We start from the raw sequence: 24,172 nt of genomic DNA on the forward strand, positions 1-24,172 counted from the left end.
CAGGGGCTCTCCACACATCTGCTCAGTGGGACTTCAGAATCCCTGTGGGTCAATAGTTGTTCTGTATATCCAGTTCTTTCTCTTTCAGATGGGGTTTTGTTGCAGATATACTATTCCTATCCTGCAGGTACTCACCATTGCATATTGGGTTTGAGGAGTGGCTGGTAAGGGACAGCCTCCAAAGAAAGGGGAGCCATGTCTGCACCTCTTGCAGGATCCTACTAGGCACTGCTCAGAGACTCTCAGACTTTCAGTAACTGAATGGAGCTCTTGGGTTGTCTCTTTCCTGAAGGAAATGGAAGTGCTCTGTATATAGGAAGAGAAAAGAATATTTGTCATCAGAAAGGCAAACTGACTGTATTAATGTTCACAAAGCTCAGTTTTCTCTCCCTGGGGAGGATTGTCCCCTGCCCCATTGCTATCAGGACTGGACAAGAGATTTACCCAGCTAATGAAACAAAAATGGAGATGAGGCATGTTACTTCTGGGTAGAAGCTATAGAGACAGCTCATAGCTGATCCTGTTCCCTTTTCCTTCAACCACAAGATCAGCCATGTTCCAGTTAGAGATATTCCATTATCCTGGGTGTCAGAGCAAAGAAACTGTAGGGCAGAGCTGCAGCCAACCCACAGCAGACATGCCCTGTGAGTGTGAGACAAGCCTTTGTTCTTGTGAGCCACTGAAATTTAAGACTACAGTTTATTATGGCTTGTTCTGAAGGACATATTCCCAAAATTTGTTTGGGTGGCATTGTTCCCAGTCCAAGGTAGTTCACTATGATTGGTCTATGCCAGTGCTGGCAATCCCATTCTTCTCTGCCAGTCATTGGTCCAGAGTGGTCATGTGGCCCAGTTCTGGGCAATAAGCCAAGGATAAGTGTCTGCTGGGGACTTCTGGGAAGGATTTCTTCCATGATAAAAGAAAGAAAGAGCAATGCAAAAGAAGCTCCTTTGCCCTTCTGTCTTAGTCTACTCAGGCTGCCATGAGAAAAGATCATAGGCTGAGTGGTTTAAACAACACACCTTTATTTCTTCACTATTCTGGAGGCTGGAAGTCCAAGATCAAGGTGCCAGCAGGGTTGCCTTCTGGTGAGGCCTGTCTCTCTGGACTGCAGACAGCACCTCCTTGCTGTATCCTCACATGGCGTTTCCTCCATGCACGCACAGAGCCGGCTCTAGTGTCTTCCTCTTTTTATAAGAACACTAGTGCTATTAGATAGGGCTCCATCTCTGTGACCTCACTTACTCTTAACCACCTTTTTGAATGCCCTTTCTTCAAATACAGTCACATTGAGGGTTAAGGCTTAGATATATGAATTGTGGGGAGGGAGAGACAATTCAGTCCACAGCACCTGCCCCTTTACTTTCTCCTTGAAATGTTGTCATTTGAAGATACAATGTATGGAGCTATTGCAACCAACAGGGTTCCATGAGGGGGAACTTTGCTGAGACACTGAGGACAGCCAAGTGGCAGAATGAAAAAGAACATTGATCTTTGATAACATTATGGATCCACCAAACCAACCCTGGAGCTAGTATCCTCCATCCTTCTTGTCTTTTATAAAATTGTTTAAGTCAGTTTTTAATAATCTCCATTGGCAATATTAACACAATAATGTTATGTAACAACCAAACTCAAAATCTCAGTGTCTTACAACAACAAAAACATTCCTAGTGCGTGGGTCTGCAGGTTGGCAGGTCTCTGCTGAACCGAGCTGAGCACCTCTGCATCAGGCTACAGTCATCTGGACAGGGCTCTAGGCTGGTTTAGGCTTCAGGTGGTGCCACCTGCCTGCCAAAGTCCTGGGATCAAGGGTGGGTACCTGGGCATGTTCTTATGACAAACATGTCAATGGCCAAACAACCATTTTAATGGGTTGGAAAAGTATACTCCACCTGCAGTAGGGAAGGCACTGCAAAATTAAGTGACAAAAGGTGTGGCTGTATAACCCTGTAACAGGGGAGTGAAGAATTGGCACCAGTAATTGAATCTACCACTTCAGTTATTATAGTACCTACAGTGGAGAGCACCATGACTAGTTCAGTATCATGCGTATGACTACTAGATGAAGCACCCTAGTGCAGAAAGGACACAGACCTTCTATTTACATAGAGCTCGGTTCAAACCCAGCTCCCTGCATTTCTAACTACATGGCTTCAGTCGTGAATCTACATTCTCAGAGCCTTGGTTTCCTCAGCTATAAAACAAGTTTTACAAATCGAATGAGAAAGCATTAAAAGGCAGCTCGCAGAGGCCCTGGTAGGCAGGAGGTAAACAATAAATCTGTTTCTCTTCCATTGTTTTATTCATGGAAGCACTCAAAGTACACTTGATAGAAAAACATGGTTAGACTGACTGAGCAACTCTCTTTGTCTTCCCTCTATGTATTATTTGGAGAACCTGACTTGCTTATTTGGGCACTTACCTCACAGAGCTATTAGCAGGTCAGCTATGTCTGTAATTCTTTATTTGTCTTCCAAGTATGAATACTGGGTAATGATAAGCATAAGCCACCTAAGGAAAAAAAGCACTGCTTAAGTGCTAGTATTTACTGAAACAAGCCACAGAAATGGGTGTTACTCCCAATCTTCCATTAAAAATATAGTGACCAACCTTGTGCAACATAGCAAGACCCTGTTTCAAGTAGAAGCGAGATATATATATACATATTTTGATTTCTTTAAATATCTTCTCTCATAGCCCACGTATAAATCTCCACAAGCAATTGCTATAGCCATTACCAGATGTCTGGACACAGTTGTCCTGATCATTGATGGACTTTATTTCAGGTGGCAGGTGGCCTGAGAGTGCCTCTTGCTCTGGAAGGGTTTGAAATGCCTGCCACCAGTCTCAGAGGGTGGAGTATCCTTGTGAAAGTCCCTCTGCTCTGACCACCCAGATAGGCAGCCCCACACACCGAGGCATTTTGTTTTGCAGAAGGGGAGTTGCTGTGAGCAGTCTCCTTTATGTGTGCTTTGCTTGCAGTAGGAGTGAGTCAAGCCACCAGTGGGTGGAGGCCAGGATCAAGAACTTTTCACATTGCCTAGGGGCTTGTGAAAGAAAGTAACATTCCCTGCTACAGATTTCTTTCTTCACAGTTTTAGGGCAGGAAGGAATTTTAGAGAATGGCTAGGAACACAGAGGCCATTTCTAGAATGTTTGCGCTACAGCCTAGCCTGTAGGTTAAACGTGTGTCAAGTGGAGGTGAGAGTCTCAAAGAAGAGGTAAATGAAAGAAGGTGGAAGCAGGTGCATCTAGAGCCATAAGCAGCTCATCTCCTCATGGTTGGAGAGAGGAAACCCCGGGGAAGCCACCTTGAATGTGTTTAGGAGTCTCCCTTTCCATCTCGTCACTGTTTCTCTCTGCGGCTGACCTTCCTTCTTACACATTGGCTCCTCCATATGGTTGCTAGCACCTTTATTTATCTATAGTGTGTATGTCCTCATTCATTCTTCAATTCAGTGAACACTTAGAGAGGGACTACTGTGTGCCAGGACTGTTCTAGGCAACAGGATGCAAAAGTGAGCTAGAACTGTCTGATCTCAAAGACGGTAGGGAGGGGGGAGGACAAAGAGGTGATGGCCACCAGGAGTGGACCATGCTCTAGGTGCTCCAGAGAGGGCGCAGTGGATGCCACTTGGGCTCTGAAGTCAGGAGGATCTGGCCCACAGTAATAGGGATACCTTCTTAGAGAAGGAAGGAGGCGTTTGAGCTGGGCTTTGAAGATGGGTGTGGCGAGATGCCATGGCCAGGGGCATAGCTGCCAGAAAATGTAGCACCTGTTTAGAGAACAGCAACTAGGTCTGGTTGGGAGGGCTATGGTATGACTAGGAAAGTGAAGGACAGAAGTCTGGACAGGTAAGATGGGCCCAGAAGCTCAAAGGCCCCGGAGCTCAAGCTAGAGAATTGAGAAAGTGGAGAATAGGGAAGGTGTCTGATCAGAGGAAAGGTAAAATACTCCAGCATCAGTTTGTAGGTTGAATAAAGAGGGGGAAGATCACTTTAGATCCTATGTTCCTTGCAAGAACTCTTGGATGTCTGGATAAGAGTTAGTGGCTGTGGAAATGAAAAAAAAAAAAAAAAAAGAAGATAACACTTAGAGACATTTTCAAGGTGAATTTCCTAGAATGTGTCAATGGATTGAAGATGACAATGGCAACCACACCCAGTTCTCAAGTCGGCCGACAGGAGGCACTAACTGGAATGGCAGAGCCCGGAGGGGATGGTGTCCTGGGGCAGAGGCCATTAAGGTTTTGGTTCAGGATAATGTGTGTGGCTTTAGCACAGTGTCTTATACACAGTAGGTGTTCAATAAACATTTGCTGAATGAGTGGACAGATGGATAAAATTGTGTTTAAAATATATATACAATTAATGCACAAAGAAAACCATACCACACAGTAAATCTTTTTAGTAAGCAAAAGAATGCAAAACACAATAACCATATGCCATTTTTTGGACAAATAACACAATTAGAATTACAATGCTAGCCAGGATGCTATAGAAGACAGTTTCATCCACAGCTGATGGGAATGTAAATTGGAAGGTTTTTAGCCAGATAGATCTTATACCCTCAGACACAATAATTCACTTCTAGCAGCTTGTCCTCAGAAAATAATGCAAACTATGGAAAAATCTTTTGCTATAAAACAACACAAATTTTAAACAATCTAAACAGGATATCGAGCAAGTCGGTTAAGGTGGATCCACGTGATGGAATTGTGTAGCTCTGTAAAACAAAATTTGAAAAGATGAGAAGACTCTTATTTTTGTAATTATGTGAAAAATCTGGTATAAGCTTTGTTAAGTTCATAGTGGTTATCTCTAGATGGTGAGATTTTAGAACATTGTTATAGGAAATGGGAAATCGAAAAGTTTAAGATGGGAAATAAGTTAAACATTTGTTTTATAATCAGAGAAAGAAATCCATAGGGTTTTCTTGTAAGAGAGTGAATTTAAATTTGGGAATCTAGCTCCTGATCTGTGTTCATGTGGACTTGTCTGACTTTGCTGGTGAAAAGGCCTCTGTGTTTTTTGTTTTGTCTTGTTTTTTGAGATGGAGTTTCGTTCTTGTTGCCCAGGCTAGAGTGCAATGGCACAATCTCAGCTCACTGCAACCTCCACTTCCCAGGTTCAAGCAATTCTCCTGCCTCAGCCTCCCGAGTAGCTGGGATTAGAGGTGTGCACCACCATGCCCAGCTAATTTTCGCATTTTTAGTAGAGACGGGGTTCACCATGCTGGCCAGACTGGTCTCGAACTCCTGACCTCAGGTGATCCATCCGCCTCGGCCTCCCAAAGTGCTTGGATTACAGGCATGAGCCACTGTGCCTGGTCATCCTCTGTGCTTTCTGAAGACTCCATGCTGAGGAGCCGACAGCACAGTGGCCACATCGTGTGACCCGTGCTCCCTCTGCTGACTCCAGCCTGCAGTGACGATCCAGTTCCAAACTGCTGGGTACCACATTCCAGGCTAGCAGAAAGAGCTTCCCCAGGACAGCGGCCTCAGAGCTCAGGTCTGGAGAAAGCTGAGAATTACGCTAAGGAAAGAAAATAAGACTTTTTTAAAAATAGGAGAAACAATGAGATGGGGCTTTCAGAACATAGCAAGATGTTTAGAGTGAGGTTGTCCTTGTCCTTCTGTATCCTGTGTAGTCTCTGTCAGGATCCTGTGGAGGAGACAAGTGCCTGAGAATAGCTCATCCTCCGAGTGGAGCAGCGTGAGATAAATGCAGGCCATGCTTTCTGCAGAACCTCAAATCTTTCTCATTCTTGCCATGGCTGTGCTGGTTAATTTGGTGCTTCAACCAGGTGCAGTGGCTCATGCCTATAAACCCAGCACTTTGGGAGGCAGAGGCAGGAGGATCACTTGAGCCCAGGAATTCAAGACTAGCCTGGGCAATAAGACATCATCTTTACAAAAAAATAAAAAGAAAAAAGAAAAAAGAAAGGAGCCAGGTGTGGTGGTGCATGCCTGTGACCCCAGCTACTCAGGAGGCTGAGGTAGGAGGATCACTTGAGCTTGGGAGGTCGAGGCTGCAGTGAGCCGTGATCGCACCACTGCACTCCAGCATGGGTGATGGAGTGAGACCCTGTCTCAAACAAAACAAAAAAATCTGTGCTTAGACACATACTTTCCCTATAACAATGCACAGACCACCTTGCTGTCCTTTTCTCTCATGTGACTCATGTCAGAGTTTATCTTCTATCCCCTATTTCCAAAAGTAATCCCAAATAGTTATTGTCTTATATTGTATTTGGAAATTTTACCCAATCTTTTGTGCAGCTTATAATTCACACTCTTTTTTTTTTTTTTGAGACAGAGTCTTGCTCTGTCACCCAGGCTGGAGTGCAGTGCCGCGATCTCGGCTTACTGCAAGCTCCGCCTCCCGGGTTCTCGCCATTCTGCTGCCTCAGCCTCCAGAGTAGCTGGGACTGCAGGCGCCCGCCACCACACCTGGCTAATTTTTTTTTTTTTTTTTTTAATATTTTTAGTAGAGACAGGGTTTCACCACGTTAGCCAGGATGGTCTCGTCATTCTCCTGACCTCGTGATCCGCCCTCCTCGGCCTCCCAAAGCGCTGGGATTACAGGCATGAGCGAACACACCCGTCCTATAATTCACATTCTTAATGACTGGTTTCAGAAATAACTTTTACTTGAAGCTGAGCATGGTGGCATATGCCTGGAGTCCCAGCTACTCAGGAGGCTGAGATGAAAAGATCCCTTGAGCCCAGTAGTTTGAGACCAATGAGCCCAGGAGTTCGAGACCAGCCTGGGCAAAAGAGCAAAACCCCATCCCCCTTTTAAAAAAAGGAGAAGAAAAAGAAAAAACGAAAAGAAATAACTATTAATGTATGTGCTGTGCTTAAAGTTTCTGACATAATCAAAAAACTCTTATGAGCCCCTGATAATTTGTCCTCTCCATCCAACCACAGACTGAATTGCCATAATCATCAAAATAAGCCCTTGGCCTTAGACCCGGGACATAAAAGAATCAGGATGGAGCCAGGAGAAACCTGGCAGTTGTCTGGAGATCCCTTAAGCATTTGTTTTTGTTTGCATTTCAGGAAAACTGTTTCATAAAGGAAGCTCTGAATATCCTCACTACAGGCTAATACTTATTTTCTCTTGATTTATGAGAAATTCAAAGAAGCTAGAGGAGGAAGAAGCTGCTAAATGTAAATGTAATGTTGAAGGTATAATTGGGATTTAAGATATTAAATTGTTTAATTATAGGCTGCCCTAAAATGAAGTCTTTCTTGTGTTCATAGATTTTAGTTCATGACCATTAAGATTTTGGTGACATGTAGGCTGGCACGGTGGCTCACTCTTGTAATCCCAGTACTTTGGGAGGACGAGGTGGGCAGATCACCTGAGGTCAGGAGTTCAAGACCAGCCTGATCAATATGATGAAATCCCATCTGTACTAAAAATACAAAAATTAACTGGGCATGATGGCATGCGCCTGTAATCCCAGCTACTTGGTAGGCTGAGGCAGGAGAATTGCTTGAACCCGGGAGGTGGAGGTTGCAGCAAGCCAAGATCGTGCCATTGTACTCCAGCCTAGGCAAAAAGAACAAAACTCCATCTCAAAAATAAAAAAAAATAAAAAAAAGATTTTGGTGACATGTAAGAGATTTCTCAGCAAAGTGCAAAGACTCGGACACCAGTGTTCTCTTGCCTCCCTTATGCAACGTGTGCTGATAAGGGTTTAACAATCGGCTCTCCAGGAGGAGACTAGGGCAAGAGGGACCCTGATTTGCAGCATTTGCCAATTCCATAGTGTAAATGCTCCCACTACGGCTGATTTCAAACTGCCAGTGTGACATCACTGACCGTGTTTGGAAGGAGATACACACGATAGTCTTAAGAGCCAGTATGAGTTGGCTCCAGCAAACCACTGCATGCCATTAACAGATTTCTACTGTTGTTTGGAAATTTGTATCATGGTGTTTATTGCTGATGAGAAGATAATGAGTTTTTGCTTAAGTTTGGGAAAGGAAAACAAAATTGAAAAATGTGCACTGAAATTGTTATGAAAAGCTTGTAATTCTTGAGTTTTTATTGTTCTTGCTGTTTTTTAAAGATTGCTTGTTTGGTCCTTCAAATGTGAATAAAGGGAAGAAAATAAAACTACATTTCCAATATGGCTGATTTGTTTTTAATTATAAACTGACATATTTATGAAAGGTTCTATTTTAATGGAGGACTATTAGTTTGAAGGGAGAATTGCAGAATACCGCGTGATAGTTAAGGGATTTGTGAGTCATGACTAACCTGTTTTTGCTGTTCTCCACTTGTGTTCATGTACGCTTAAATTTGAAAATAATGTCTTTGTTTGCTGAGAATTGAGATTTAATTCTTTTAATGTGTTTTTAAAAATCATTTTAGCTCAGAAGAAGAAATTTTAAACCTAGCAAAAGTTTAGGTTGGAATGAGGAGAGATTTCCCCTTTCTTGGACATTCGGGGAAGAGTTGGAAAGAAGCATTTTTCATTGTGCAGACACAAGATGGCGCTAAAGGAGTATAATTTAAGTGTGGCTTCCTTTATTTCAAAACAGTGTTTGGAAATGGGTCATTTTGAGACGCGGCATGCATTTGAGATGCGGCGTGCATTTTGCCACATGTTGGTGGGTTTTTTGTTTGTTTGTTGTGGCTGTTATTGTTTATAAAGAGACAGAGCTTTAAGGAGATCGGGTATTGAGTTGATATTAAAACATGGTAGAGAGGTATCCATATGGCCTATAAAATAAAACGGGTCAACGTGATGAGGTCCTCTGGCTCTGCCTCTGTTGTTTTGGGTTCCTGTTCTTCCAAGGAAGCGCATTCATCTTGCCTGTACTTGCCTGTGGCTGCCAAAGTGTTCAGGTAGGTTTCTGCCCCAGTAAGGAAGTGTCTAAGAATCTCCTGGAAGAAGCTGGATGTGCAAAGTTTCTCTGCCTTTTGAGGGGCCTCATAGTTCACTTTCCAACTACTCATCGACACCTTTTACTCTTTAGTATTGGTGCCCCTTTTACTCCTGGCTGCCCACACATCTGCCCGTGCGTGGACTTGTGGGGCTTTGGAATCTGTGGTTTTAATTTGCGTCCTTTGTCCTCTAGTCCCTCCCTCGTATGCACTTACATAATGGGCTGTTCTGAGGACCAATGCTTTGCCAACCCAAAGCATTTCCCCAGGAACATTCCACTGCCTTGTCTACCCTCTGCTTCCCTTTTGGCCTCTTCTCTGGGCTTAGGACCACCCACTCTTGGAATCCAAATGCTGAGGAATAAAGTAAACCTAAGATCTACTCACTACCCCCACTTAACATGTTAGACTTTTTATTTTGAAATACTTTCAGACTTAGAGAAAAGTTGCAAAAATAGCAAAAGAATTTCCATATCCACTTGGATTCTCAAATGTTAACATTTGCTTTATTCTCTCTTCTGAACCATTTGAGAACAAGCCATGGGTATAATGGTCCTTTTCCTTCACCTTGAAATATCTCAGTGTGTATTTTATAAAATCAAGAGCATTTTATTACATAACCATTGTAAACCAAGAAGTATCTGAGACATATCTCAATCAGTTTTGAGGTTTATTTTGCCAGGGTTGAAGATGCACCTGGGAAAAAGGAACACGAAACCACAGGAATAATCTGTGATCCGTGCTTTTGACAGAAAGGGTCTGGGAACTTCAATAATTAAGGGGAAAGGGTGAGCAGTAGGGGAAAGAGGAAGAAAGGAAAGGGGGAGATGGTAGATAAAAGGGGCAAGCAGTTGCATTCTTTCGAGTCTTTGATCAGCGTTCACTGAGTCCACATTTCATGTGTGAAAGGAGGGCATAGAGGAATAGTCAATTATGTATTTGTCTCGTGCTCAGTAAATCTGCACTTTACATAAAGTCAATATAAAGTAGCTACCTGTGGAGACATCTGGCCTCAGTCTGTAGCTATCTGCTTAGGAGCAAAAGGATAAGTAATTCCTTCCAAAAGATTCATGAGCTCTGTGTCAGGAACTGGGGTCAAAGAGACCAAATATTAGAACAAAAGACACACCTATGGCCCCTACAGCTCAGGAACTTCAAGGGCTTTAGAAGCTGTGTGCCAAGACTCAGTCAGGGAAAAAGACCAAATAATATTTCTTATTAAATCACAAGACCACAGGGCTATGTTATTATCATTATTTATTTTGGTGCTCACATTGTCCCAAATTTAGCAGTAGAGTCACCCTCCCTCCCACCTCCCGTTATTTATTTATTTGTTTATTTATTTTGAGACAGAGTTTTGCTCTGTTGCCCAGGCTGGAGTACAGTGGTGCAGTCTCGGCTCACTGCAACCTCCGTCTCCCAGGTTCAAGCAATTCTCCTGCCTCAGCCTCCCAACTAGCTGGGATTACAGACATACGCCACCATGTCTGGCTCATTTCTTTGTGTTTTTAGTGCAGACAGGATTTCACTATATTGGTCAGGCTGGTCATGAACTCCTGACCTCAAGTGATCCACCCACCTTGGCCTCCCAAAGTGCTGGGATTACAAGCGTGAGCCACCGCTCCTGGCCTAGAGCCCCTTTTAAGCTGGGGGTTTTGTCCTTTTTACATATTCCCATCATTCTTTGAGCAATGATTTACTTTTCAGTGCAATAAGACGTCCTAGGCTTATTTTGTACTATCTCAACCCCAGCCCTGAAATTAGCCATGTCTCCAAGGAGCCGTGGTTTGTCTTATGGAGGATGGTCTTTAGAAACAGAGATCTAGTGACTAATGGAATTACCCCAAGGTAGATTGCTTTTTTCTTACCTATCTTTATTCTTGTCACCAAAAGCAAACCAAATTCAGTAAGAAAAAGTTAATATTTTTACCTTAGAGTATCTATGTAACCCAAGCTGCAGAATTTCTGGTGCTTCAAAAAGCGGGGACTAAGTATCTCTTTGTTGGACCTACCCCTGCTGACACTCAGAATGACTCTCAGCTCTGAGTGCTATATTCAGATGTTGACCCTAAACAGCTCTGATTTGAAGGGTTTCATGCAAGATTCACCCTAATACAATATACAACAGGCCAGCCTGGGCAACCTGGTAAAACCCCATCTCTACTAAAAACACAAAAATTAGCCGGGTGTGGTGGCACACTCTTGTAATCCCAGCTACTTGGAAAGCTGAGGCATGAGAAACACTTGAACCTTGGAGACGGAGGTTGCAATGAGCCGAGATCGCACCATTGCACTCTCGCCTGGGCGAGAGAGTGGGACTCTGTCTAAAAAAAAAAAAAAAAAAAAAAAAAAGGCTGGGCGCAGTGGCTCACACCTGTAATCCCAGAACTTTGGGAGGCCGAGGCTGGTGGATCACAAGGTCAGGAGATAGAGACCATCCTGGCTAACATGGTGAAACCCCGTCTCTACTAAAAATACAAAAAATTAGCCGGGCCTGGTGGTGGGCATCTATAGTCCCAGCTACATGGCGTGAACCCAGGAGGCGGAGCTTGCAGTGAGCGGAGATCGCGCCACTGCACTCCAGCGTGGGTGACAGAGCGAGATTCCGTTTCCAAAAAAAAAAAATGACAACAACAAAACATAGTTTACACATAAATATGTAACCACAATAAACTGTGAGATACACAGAATGAGCTCTAACCTTAAAGGCCAGAGCTAATTTCATTATGCCAGCATGTGATAAAACATGGGATATCCAGACTCAATTGGGATTGCTAGTTAGCACTGTGCTTTGTTTTAATTTAAAAAATCTAGGCTTCCAGAAGACAAAAATAATAGCAATGCCAAGATACTGCGTCCTGTGTCATTATGCAAAAACTTGAATCCATTGTGGACGCTAAGTAACTGAAATAGCATCCTGACTCCGTGTTACCCGGATCTGTTGTTGTTGTGATGCACTTTTATCCCACTTTTCCACAGACATCAGGCAGGGACTGGGAACAAGCATTTTGTATGAAGAATCTGTATCGTTGGATTTCCAGCTCCACTGACAAATGACCCCCATCCCTAACTTTTTACCCTTTAATGATCCTTTCAAATTCAGGGGTCAGCAGACTTTGGCTGGAAGTTCAACTTTGTGCCAAGGCCTGTTTGCGTATCACCGGCAGGCTATGAATGGGTTTTACAGTTTTAGAGGACTGTAGAAGAAAGAGGAGGAGAGAGGAGAGGAGAAGGAGGAAGAGGAAAGAGTGACAGTGACCAGATATGGTTTACAAAGGCTCAAACATTTACTCTGTGACCCTTTATAGAAAATGTTGGTCAATCCTGGCTCTATGTGATTCACTTAGCTGTCATGTCAGGTAAGCAGCAGCAGAATTCTTATTTCCGTTTTTAAAATGAGGAAACTGAGGCTCAGGGAGGTGAAATGACCTGTACAAGGGCACACGCTGATATTCAGAAGAACTAGAACTAGAAACAACTCTCCTGACTTAAAAAGTTCCATTTAGTCTATTCATTTGCTTCTCCTTTAGTGAGAAATGAGCAAATTAATTTTTTCTTTTTCTTTTTCTTATTTCTTTTTTTTTTAAAAAAAAAAAAAAAAAAAACGTCTTGCACTATCTGAATATTGTCAGAGTAAGGTACTAAAAATGAAGCTAAGTTGGAGTGAATGATCTAAATCGTTCTGTATTAGCTGGCTTTGCTGCAGAGGGCAGATCAAAAGAGCTGGCAGGAACCCATCAGACCTCTTGAAGTTTCTGCTCAGACAAGGCACGTGTTAGATCCCTGTACACCAATCAGCACGTCCCGTGACTGAGCTCTTTCCATAAGAGTAGCAGAAATCACATGGCAGGGGTGGGGTGTGTAAGGATAAGAGAAGAGGAGTGAATACTTGTGAGCCATCATGCCACCTGCCACACACACACAAATGCTTTGCTGCCTGCGCCTTTGCACACTAGCCTGCACCTTTTCCACAACCCTATAGGGCCTCTCAATTCATGATGATTTTTTTTTTTCTGAAAGCATTCAAACAAAAATCTCTTAACTGCCACAATGTCATGAAGACATCAGGGATGAACAAGCCAAATAAACCATGAAAAATCTGACTCGTGGCAGAGCTAATTCCCAATCGTAGCTAATTTGTTATTAAAAAGTTTAAAATAACATGACGGGTCCGCAGTTTGATAGACGTTTCCCATTCATAACGATAGCATCACAAAAGCTTCTGATGCTGAGAAGCGAGTCCTTTCTCGGTCATATGATGAGCTGAAAGGAAAACGAAGCTCTGTTCCTTCCTTTGTGAGCGCTTCATCTAATTTAATATTAGATAATTGCTCCCATGCACCCCTGATAGAAATAATCCTCTTCTACGCGCTTATATTAGATACTTAACTATTGCACTCTGTTTTATATGAACCAGCTAGTATTAGGGGTGGGGAAATGAACAGGATAGTCAAAACAGCTAAAAGTAACAGATGAGAAGCTGAAAATAGCATAGTTGCCTATTATATAACAAATAGATTTCCATCACGCAGCAATATGCACTATTTTCTTTTCTGCACACACACACTCAATTTACAGCCTCTAACATTTTTCTCCCATGGTTTAGCCTATTTTTGGTGTGCTGCCATTGTCAGAGCACCAGCCCTGCACTGAGAAGGCCTTGCCAAGTAGAAGCCCCTCTGTGGCTTCATGGCACCTTCCACTGTGCTGGTGGGTGCATGGGGAGCTGGAGGTGCAGGCTGCAGAAGGGAGAGTTGATGCTTTGCCTGCCAGAACTTGGAAAACACTGGAATTCCATGTTTCCAGCAGTGGGCAAGGGGACCACTGCCAGAATGACATTAGGTGACCTCTCTGTGTTTCTTAGAGATAAAATTGAGGCATCTGAAATGGCATAATTTTACTCAGCTTACATTCTTATCACTACTGAATTGAAGTTGGGGTTTCCATTTTGTATGGAATGAAAATAAATGTGAGGTATCTTTTTAAGTTAAAGTATTGGGAGTCAGTGCTGACAGTGCTATACCAGAAACTGCAAGAATTTTTGTTGTTCTGGGAATGATAGTAATAATAGCATATCAGCTAGCATTTGCTGGGCATCTGTTGTAATTCAGAAACTGTGCTCAGCATGTCCATATATACATTTGAATCCTTTGAGAACTCCAGTCCCTCTGAGCCTCTAATGCACGTTGCATTCTTTCCCCTTTGAGTGCCCAGTATGGCCAAGCATTCAAGTTCAAGGTACAAAGCTGTTGTTGCCAGAAGTAACCAAGTTACTGTGTGCATCTGGGGCCATAATTACACAAAAGTACAAAAGATCACACCTGGCTTGACAGCTGTTTTTAGCCTCATTTTGAGCAGCAAGAGCATGAAGCTCAAGGCAGCCCTTGGTCTCCTTCTTGTCAGCCAAGGAGGGGCAGTTGGACCTACCTACATGAGTCACCGCCATGCTCTGCAGGGCACCTCACTGCCAGATACTCCAGTCTGTTTGCAGTTCTGCACTCAGTCCTTCTGAAAATTCTGATCAACTTTATTTACGATTGGGGGATCTTTTAAGCATTCTCTAAATCTAGCATTTGCTAAATCTAATCAATTTTCACTAATGCCTTAACTTTTTTTTTTATGTGTCTTAGTATAATTTTCAAGCCGTTTTTCAGCATTTGGTCTCTTTTGGGTTCAAGCATGGGATGCTGCGTATTTAAAAATCTTAGGAACAAACTTTTGAGTTTTAACCATTGTTTGCAACTCTTCAATAGGGAAAAAAAAAAAAAAAAAGCCCATGATGATTTTTTTTCTCAGTTCTCGTCATTTTATTTTTATCAATTTGAAGATGAAAAATTACTTTCTTAATGCAGAGTAAATGTAATATATTTTAGAAGAAAGACCTGGAAATGTCAGATGCTTAGGAAAGCTGAATAGTAATGAAAAACCTTAATAATTAAAGTAGCTTAATATTGACTTTAACGTTATCCCTACAGTAATTAAGAATTCTGCAGGTTAATCAAAAGCATTCATGTGTTGTAATGACACATCTGAAAACCTTGGCATCTGACCAGGCATTCTCCTCCTTCTTTTATAAATCTGTATTTTCCACAACATGCTCACCAGAGGTGAGAGGTAGTGTTTAAATACATAGATAAATAGCTATACCAATATTCTAGTAATGACTCTGGAAAATGACTTCAAATGGCATCATATTGGGGGCATTTTTTTAAAAATTTACTTTAAGTTCCAGGATACATGTGCAGAATGTGCAGTTTTGTTATACAGGTATACATGTGCCGTGGTGGTTTGCTGCACCTATCAACCCGTCATCTAGGTTTTAAGCCCTGCATGCATTAGACATTTGCCCTAATGCTCTCCCTCCCCTTGTCCCCCATGGCCTGACAGGCCTCGGTATGTATTGTTCCCCTCCCTGTGTCCATGCGTTCTCATTGTTCAACTCCCACTTATGAGAACATGTGGTGTTTGGTCTTCTGTTCCTGTGTTAGTCTGCTGATAATGATGGCTTGCAGCTTCATCATCCCTGTCCCTGCAAAGAACATGATCTCATTCTTTTTTATGGATGTATAGTATTCCATGGTGTATACATGCCACATTTTCTTTATGCAGTCTATTATTGATGGGCATTTGGGTTTGTTCCAAGCCTTTGCTCTTGTAAATAGTGCTGCAATAAATATACATATGCTTGTATTTTTATATTAGAATGATTTATAATCCTTTGGGTACATACCCAGTAATGGGATTGCTGGGTCAAATGGTATTTCTTGTTCTAGATCTTTGAGGAATTGCCACGCTCTCTTCCACAGCGGTTGAACTAATTTACACTCCCACCAACAGTGTAAAAGTGTTTCTATTTCTCCACAGCCTCTCCAGCATCTACTGTTTCTTGATTTTTTAATAATCACCATTCTGACTGGGGTGAGATGATATCTCGTTGTAGTTTTGATTTGCTTTTCTCTAATGACCAGTGATGATGAGCTTTTTTTCATGTTTGTTGACCGCATAAATGTCTTCTTTTGAGAAGTATCTGTTCATATCCTCTGCCCACTTTCTGATGGGATTGTTTGTTTTTCTCTTGTAAATTTGTTGAAGCATTTTTATAGTGCATGGTAACACAAATAGTATTGTGCATTTGGGGCCATAGCTAGTGTTAAGCATGTTTTGTTTTGTTTTTTGAGACACAATCTCACTTTATCACCCAGGCTGGAGTGCAGTGGTGTAATCATAGCTCACTACAGCCTCGACCTCCCAGGCTTAAGTGATCCTCCCACTTCAGTCTCCCGAGTAACTGGGACTACAGGCGTGTGCCACCGTGCTTGGTTAATTTTTTTTTTTTTTTTTTTTTTGTATTTTTAGTAGAGACAGGGAACTCCTGGGCTCAAACTGCCTGCCTGCCTCAGCCTCCCAAAGTGCTGGGATTACAGGTATGAACCACCATGCCCAGCTGAGCATTGATTTCTAATTCAACACTTCTTGTAATGGTATTCCCTTTATCTGTGAAAAGGAATTTTTAAAAAATCAAGCTGATGTGAGAAAAGAATCTGAAAGCCCATCTTCAGGCCTGTAGCTCTGGGGACAAAGGGCCCTGGTGAGTAGTTTTAACAGCTGTGATTTAAGACAGCATTTGTTCTGGAAGAGTCAGTTCTTCGTTTACTCGCCTTGGTGATTTGAGTTAGCCAAGCAACCAGCTCAGTCCCCATAATGCTTACTCCTGTGAGGTTGATATTTCAGACACATTCTCTGAAGGCAGCCATCTGTGAGTTTGGTAATGTCACAGGAAACAGAGCCAGAAGCAAAGATATGGTATCAGAGAGGATATGGAGTTTTACCGCTGAGAGTCTTCAGTGTTCATTTTACCAACAACTCTGAACTCTTACCAGATATCAGCCAGAGACAAATGATATAGTGTCAATGAGCGAGAAACCACCCAAAGATCAGTGGTTTACTAGCCAGTTCCCAAATGCTTTCTAGGTAACTCGGTCCTGTTAAGTGGGACAGTAAAGGAGAGCATTTTGTCCAAGACTCAGAATTCACAATTATTCATCAAATGCTTTCTAATCAGTATTCCTGCTAAGCTTCACCCACAGCTCATATTTGTACACATTCAAAGGTAAATAGAGAAGATTTAGGGAGAAACTGTCAAATCTGACTTCCTTCTTCCTCTTCCTCCACCAACCCAAGATCATTTTCTTCCCCTAGGGGCTGAAATAAATTATTATCATTTAGTACCATATATGTACTGAAAACAGAGATAAGGAAAACAGAGATGAGGGAGAATTCTAAGGAAAGAATGAAGCTAAAGAAACTGAATGCCAGCTGGGCACAGTGGCTCATGCCTGTAATCCCAGTGCTTTGGGAGGCTGTGGTGGGAGGGTTACTTGAGGCCAGGAGTTCAGGATCAGCCTGGGCAACATAGCAAGACCCCATCTCTACAAAAAAAAGTTTAAAAAATTATCTGAGCATGGTACTGCATACCTGTAGTCCCAGCTGCTCAGGAAGCTGACGTGGGAGGATCACTTGAGCCTAGTAGTTTGGGGTTGCAGGGAGCTATGAGCAACAGAGCAAGACTCCATCTCTTTAAAAACAAAAGAGAAATTGTGAATTCCAAGATTCACAATTCTGATGATGGAGACTCTGTGTCTATATGTACACATATGTGTCCATGCATACATTCCACACACTTGTGCTTTCTCAGCTTTCTTTTGGTTTGTAAGTGATCACCTGGTGATCATCAAGGTGGCAGTGCCTCGTGCCAGATTCTAGGCATTGTGTTTTATAGCCTGTTCATTCTGCTGAAATTTGAATAGGGGAATGTCTCAGAGAATAATCCAGTGTGGCTCCTTTGTGTCACCATCCTATCCCACCTCATATCTCGGACACAGTGTCCAGTGATTATTTCAAGCATTAGTTTCTAATCCAACACTTCTTGCAATGATATTCCCTTTATCTGTGAAGAGGAATTTTTAAAAATCAAGTTGATGTAAGAAAAGAATCTGAAAGCCCATCTTCAGGCCTGTAGCTCTGGGGACAAAGGGCCCTGGTGAGTAGTTTTAACAGCAGTGATTCAAGACGGCATTTGTTCTGGAAGAGTCAGTTCTGCCCAGTTTAGATCTTCACACCTGAGCCAGTCACTCACGTCCCTTCTCGCTACTTCAAATTATCCTGCTCGTATCAGCCAAATTGCCCAGTTCACATTGATATAACAAACGACCCCCCAAATCTCAACAATTAACAACATAAGCTTGGTTCTCACTTAAGCTCCATGTCTATTTAGAGTGGGCTTCCTCCCTGCGCCACATCCAGGACCCGGGCTGACGGAGCATCCCCTGTCACATTTCAATGTCCAAAGCAAATCACGTGACTGCTCTGGAGTTCACGTACGCAAGTGTACTCCTCCCCCAGGGGGCGCGCTAGGTCCATGGCTACACCCGCCGCCAGTGGGGCCAGGAAGTATAGCCCACGCCAGGCAGGGCCAGCTAATATTTGAGCAGCCAGACAGTCCGCACATTCCTCCAGCTGTTCCCAGCTCCTGACCGCTCTGGCCTTGTGCTGACTGCCCTGTCCCTAACCCAGTATCTGCTTCTCAGTCCCCCTTCTAGAATGCCAACAAAGTTATTTTCCTAAAGAACATCTCTCTGATCATGGTGGCCCTTCAGATAAATTTTTCATTCTCTGCACTGTGCACATATTATAGTCAAAATTATTTGGCACGGCACTCCCAGCCTTCTCATCTCCAGCATATACCTGCCCCTCCATTTTCATATTGCACCACAACCCTCGGACCCCTCGTCCCCTAGTAACTCAGAGCCACTTAGCGCTGCTGGGCCAGGATCGTGCAACGTGTGATGAAAAACAGTCTCCGGAGTTCTCTGCTTCCACGCGCTAGGTCTGCGATCCTGAGCTAGGAGCTCCTCCACTCTAGGGTCACACTGTTGACTCTAAAGACACTCAAGTCCCTGGTGAATGGGGTTTTTAATAGTACCCGGTTCTTGAGTTGTGATGGTAGCAAATGACTGGCTGTGTGAAAAAGTTTATGTCCATTCTTTATGCTCAATAAATAGGACTTATTGTTTTCTGCAGCTGGGACTGTTTTCTAACTGCATCTTTTAGATTCCCGCATCTCTACCCAGGCCACTCCCTCCTCCTTGAAGCCTTCTCTTCCCATCAGCCACATCCAGCTCATCTCTACCTATTAAACCCCTACTCATCTTTTTGTTTTAACTAAAGTTTTAATTGAAATAGTTGTAAATTAAATATGTTGTTGTAAGACGTAACACGGAGAAATCTCAGGTACCCTTACCCAATTTCCACCAGTGGTAACATCTTGCAAAACTGTAGTACCATGTGACAACCAGGATATTGACACTGATACAATCCATTGATCTGCCCCAGTTTTACATGTGTGTGTGCGTGTGTATTTGGTTTTACATAATTTTATCACCTGTTTAAGTTTATGTATCCGTCACTACAGTCAAGCCCACACAGGTCCATGACCGCAGGCTCCCTCTTGCCCTTTTGTAAGTGCACCCATCTTCCTCCTACCACATCACCCACTTCTCCAACCGCTGGAAGCCACCAACGTGCTGTTTCTATAATGTTTTCTCTCTTTTTTTCTTTCTTTCTTTCTTTCTTTCTTTCTTTCTTTCTTTCTTTCTTTCTTTCTTTCTTTCTTTCTTTCTCTCTCTCTCTCTTTCTCTCTTTCTTTCTTTCTTTCTTTCTTCCTTCCTTCCTTCCTTCCTTCCTTCCTTCCTTCCTTCCTTCCTTCCTTCCTTCCTTCCTTTCTTTCTTTCTTTTTTGATACAGAGTCTTGCTCTGTCACCCAGGCTGGAGTGGGGTACAGAAACACAATCATAGCTCACTGCAGCCTTGAACTCCTCGACTCAAGCGATTTTCCCATCTCAGCCTCCCAAATAGCTGGGACTACAGGCACGTGCCACTGTGATGGGCTACCTTTTTTTTTTTTTTTTTTTTTTTTTGTCGAGATGGGGTCTCACTATGTTGCTCAAGCTGTTCTCAAACTCCTGACCTCAAGCAATCCTCCTACCTCTGCCTCCCAAAGCACTGGAATTACAGGCATGAGCCACCCCACCCAAGCCTTCTTTGATTTTTCATTTCAGAAATGCTATATAAGTAAAATCCTACAACATGCAAATTTCTGGGCTTGGCTTTCTTCACTCAGCATAATTCCCTGGAGAATCATCCATTTCGTGTGTATCAGTAATTTATTCCTTTTTATTGCTGCCTACTCATCTTTTAAGGTCCTTTATGATATCTACTTGAATACTTGATGCCCCCAACTGGAATAATCAATTTTTCTGTGCTCACTTACCAGTCTTTAATAACTCTCTGTGATTCACAGCTATTTGATAACCAGGTTTCATATTTGCATAACTCTTCAGGACTTATGAAGTACTCTTGCATTCATTATTTTATCTCATCTTATGTAAATGTCTGTCTCATGTCATTGCACCTATTTTGATAAAATAGACATGTACCCCGTCCCTCCCAGTTGGGGGCATCAAGTTCAAAGCCTCTCACATCGTGTGCTGCCAGGAACTGCTGCATGGGTGAGATCGTTTTGTACAGAAAGCCATCTCCTGGGTGTGAGTCAAGCCAACTAAATAATGCTGTCATTCGACGCAGCTTAAGGAGCAGGTGTTCCTGGCTCTAGGTAAAATAGAAATTGTAGAACAAGAAGTGTTTTTTTAATGTAAGAGAATGTCATAATAGACTGATTTAAAAGCCTCCTTTGGGGAATGATAACTGGGGTATTTCAATACACAGGTATTACCATAATAAAAGCTGAGTATTAAAAATATAATGAGATTTTCTTTGAAGGGAATAAATTAAACACAAGTTTACATTAGAATAGATTTATAAGCATGATAATATTCCTCTTTAGCATAAATTGGGGAAGATTATATGTTGCCGAGGGATGCACTAAAAGAGTCAAAGTAGTGTTCTTTAATGGTCGGACCTATATATGTGAAAATATGCACATGACATGAATCATCAATACCTGGTGATCTCCAATGTGTCTTGAAAATTATCTGTCCATTGCTTCCTCCAGAGGACAAGGACACACACTGAAGACCTGACATTGGTTTGGGAACCCAGGGAGAGGACTCAGAGGGGCAAGATGATTATCAGGAATGGGAAGAGCTGCAGTAAGTGCCGGCTGTGTCTTCAAAATGGTGCTGACAAATGGGCATTAAGACCATAAGGAAGAGTAAAATCTAGAAAGGTCATGAGCTGAGTATATTCAGAGACACAGTGGGAGCAGGAAGGAAGTGAGAAGGTCCAAGACACTTCCCAGAGGGCTGGTGTATCTGAGGCATGTTTCAATTTGGCTTCCAGCTGTTTGCTGCGTGTGTACAGCAGGGCCGTGTTTTACCCTCTGCTGTCTCTGCATCATCTGGTGAAGGACGATAGAAGATTCAGGCGCTGAAAGCCACAGTTAATGTGGAATGAGCTCTTCAGGGTGAGGCTGGCCTGGGAAGGAAACAGGGCTGAAGAGTCTCTGGGTTAGAAGGTGCTGGCCAATTGCATCCCTGCTCTGAAAGTCAGCATCTTGGACGGTGGGTGAGGGATGAGAATGAGGTGAGAAATGGCGGAGGGTGGAGTTATTGGAGCGCTGAGAACTGGAAATGAGCAAAAGCAGCATCAGAGACACAGCTGAGACTGAATTCAGTGAGGGAAATGCATGAAGAGGGGATGATAGTTTGAGCTGAATTTTGAAAATTAAATAAAGATCCAGTAAGAAAGGGCATTCCAGAAAGAGGAAAGAGCTTAAAAAAGGCATGGGTATGCAAAGGCATGTTATATCCAAGGAATTATAGTAGTTCCTTGGTGCTATAATGTAGGATCTGTGGAGAGAGAAGGAAAAGGACATATCTCTGTTTGCTAAATTTTGTATATCTGGAGAGCAAGGACTTGCCATCACATTTCTTTCACTCGGTTGGAAAGTCGGGGACACCGCAGTAGATTCGTAACTTGGGGGGCAGGTTCTAAAGGTAATTGTGCAAGTTAAAAATCACGTCATCAAAGTTGCTCTTGAAAAATCAATGAAATTGTCTGTAAAACACAGTAAATACACATCCAGCCTTGTGGTAAATTCCACACAAACATGTTTTTGTCCAGCACTAGAAGAGATTGATTTGTTGCAGTTGAACACAGAGTGAAGTTGTTGGTTTACATTAATGTTTATCAAGACACCAGTAATAGAGTAAGAAGGCAAGCTAGAAGAAGGCAAGTAGAAGAAGATATTTAAAATACATATACCCCTAAAAGGACTTAAAAATGTAAATAGGCACTTTACAATAGAGGATATGCAGATGGCCAGTACACATGAGAAGGTGCTCGACCTCATTAATCGCCAGGGAAATACAAATGGAAGCCACAATGAGATGTGTATACCTTTACCAGAATGCTTACAATTTAAAAGAAAATAATACTTCAATAGACTCAAAAACACCAAATACCTAGCAATACATTCCACAAAAATATAGAAGACTTCTTGATGAGAACTACAAAACATTGCAGAAAAATATTAGAGAAGACCTAAATAAATGAAAAGATATACCATGTTTATGGTTTGGAACACTCAATATTTAGATGTCACTTCCCCAGCATTGATCCATAAAGTCAATGAAATCTCAATCAAAATCCTGGAGGGTTTTTTTAGAAGACTGACAAACAGATTCTGAAATGAACATGGAAATACAAAAGAACTCAGACTAGCCAAGAACAAATTTAGATAACTACATTACCAGATTCCAAAAATTATAAATTTACACTAATTAGGACAGTGTAGTATTGGTGTTAGGCTATACAAATAGATAATAGAAAAGAATATAGCGTTCATAAAAACATCCACACCTGCACTCACTTGATTTTTGACAAAGGCACCAATACAATGCAATATGAAAAGAATTTTTTTTTAAATTAATGATGCTGAAACAAATGAATATCCATATGGGGGGACCTAACCTTGACCTACACCTAACCATAAACAAAAATTAATTCTAAATGATTCACAGACCTAAACATAAAAGCTAATACTATAACACTTCCAGAAGAAAACATAGAAAAATGTCTTTAATCTTTCTGTGAAAGAACACAAACAGCATAAGAAAGTAGTAAGTTGGTGTCATCAAATATAAAAACTCGAAGATACCATTTAGAAACACAAGCCATAAACAAGAAAATATTTACAATGTATATATCTGATGAAGGACTTACCCAGAACACATAATTAATTCCTTCAAATTAACAATAAGAATCCAAACAAGTTGATTTTAAAATGGACCAATCAAACAGGTATTTTACAAAATAAGTTACCCAAATGGTCAATTAGCATATGAAAATTTGTTCAGCATTGTTGCTATCAGGGAAATGCATGCGTAAATCACACTTTATACCACTACACGCCCACACAGCAATTTTAATTTTTAAAAAACCCTCAGTACCAAGTGTGGGCAAGGAGGTGGAGCAAATGAAACTCTCATACACTGCTGGTAGAAGCATATATTGGCCCAATCACTTTGTAAAGAAACGTTTGACAGTGCCACTGAAATTGAATATATTTATGCCAAACAATCCAGAAATTCCACACCAACGTATAAACTAATGGAAATGCACGCATATGCAGACCAAAAATAGGAACAAAATGCATTAGTCATAATAGTTAAAACATGGACGCAACCGAACTGTTTTGTGACAATAGAATGGGTAAATAAATTGTTATATATTCATACACAGGAATACTGTACAGCATGAAAATGAAGACTACCATTAAATGGAATGACATAGAAAAATCTCACAAACAAAAACATGTTGTACAATTTTATGTTCATAAAGTTCAAAGAGAAGCAAAGCTAATCTGCGATGTTAGAAGTCGGGATATCCGTTAAGTTTGGGATGAAAGAGGGAATAGTTAAGTGGGACATGAGGGGGCTTCTGGGGTTGTGGTGACGTTCTATTTCTTGCCATGTATACTTAAAATTTTCACATTTTCCTGTGTGCATATTACACTGAAATAAAAAGCTTATTAAAATGTTGTAGTATGACCTCCTTAGGAAATGTTTAAGACTTTAGAAAATATGGGAAATAATTAAGTGAATATTTGCATGTCTGTGTTCCTGTTTCTTCTCCGTAAGAGGTAGCTGGACTCTGGAATTGTAATCTGAAGGTCATAGGAAGGCTGTGGTCCTGCCCAGCATCCATGGCATATCTGGCACCAAACTCATGAGCCCCTCACCCAGAC

General features: G+C 42.0%; 1 protein-coding gene across 1 annotated transcript in view; it reads left to right on the plus strand.

The window, feature by feature from the left end:
* Positions 1–24,172, plus strand: part of SLC35F3 (solute carrier family 35 member F3) — a 411,421-nt gene that overhangs the window by 190,178 nt on the left and 197,071 nt on the right. The window lies entirely within an intron of this gene.

This window comes from Chlorocebus sabaeus, chromosome 25, assembly GCF_047675955.1.
Source record: "Chlorocebus sabaeus isolate Y175 chromosome 25, mChlSab1.0.hap1, whole genome shotgun sequence".
NCBI lineage: Eukaryota > Metazoa > Chordata > Mammalia > Primates > Cercopithecidae > Chlorocebus > Chlorocebus sabaeus.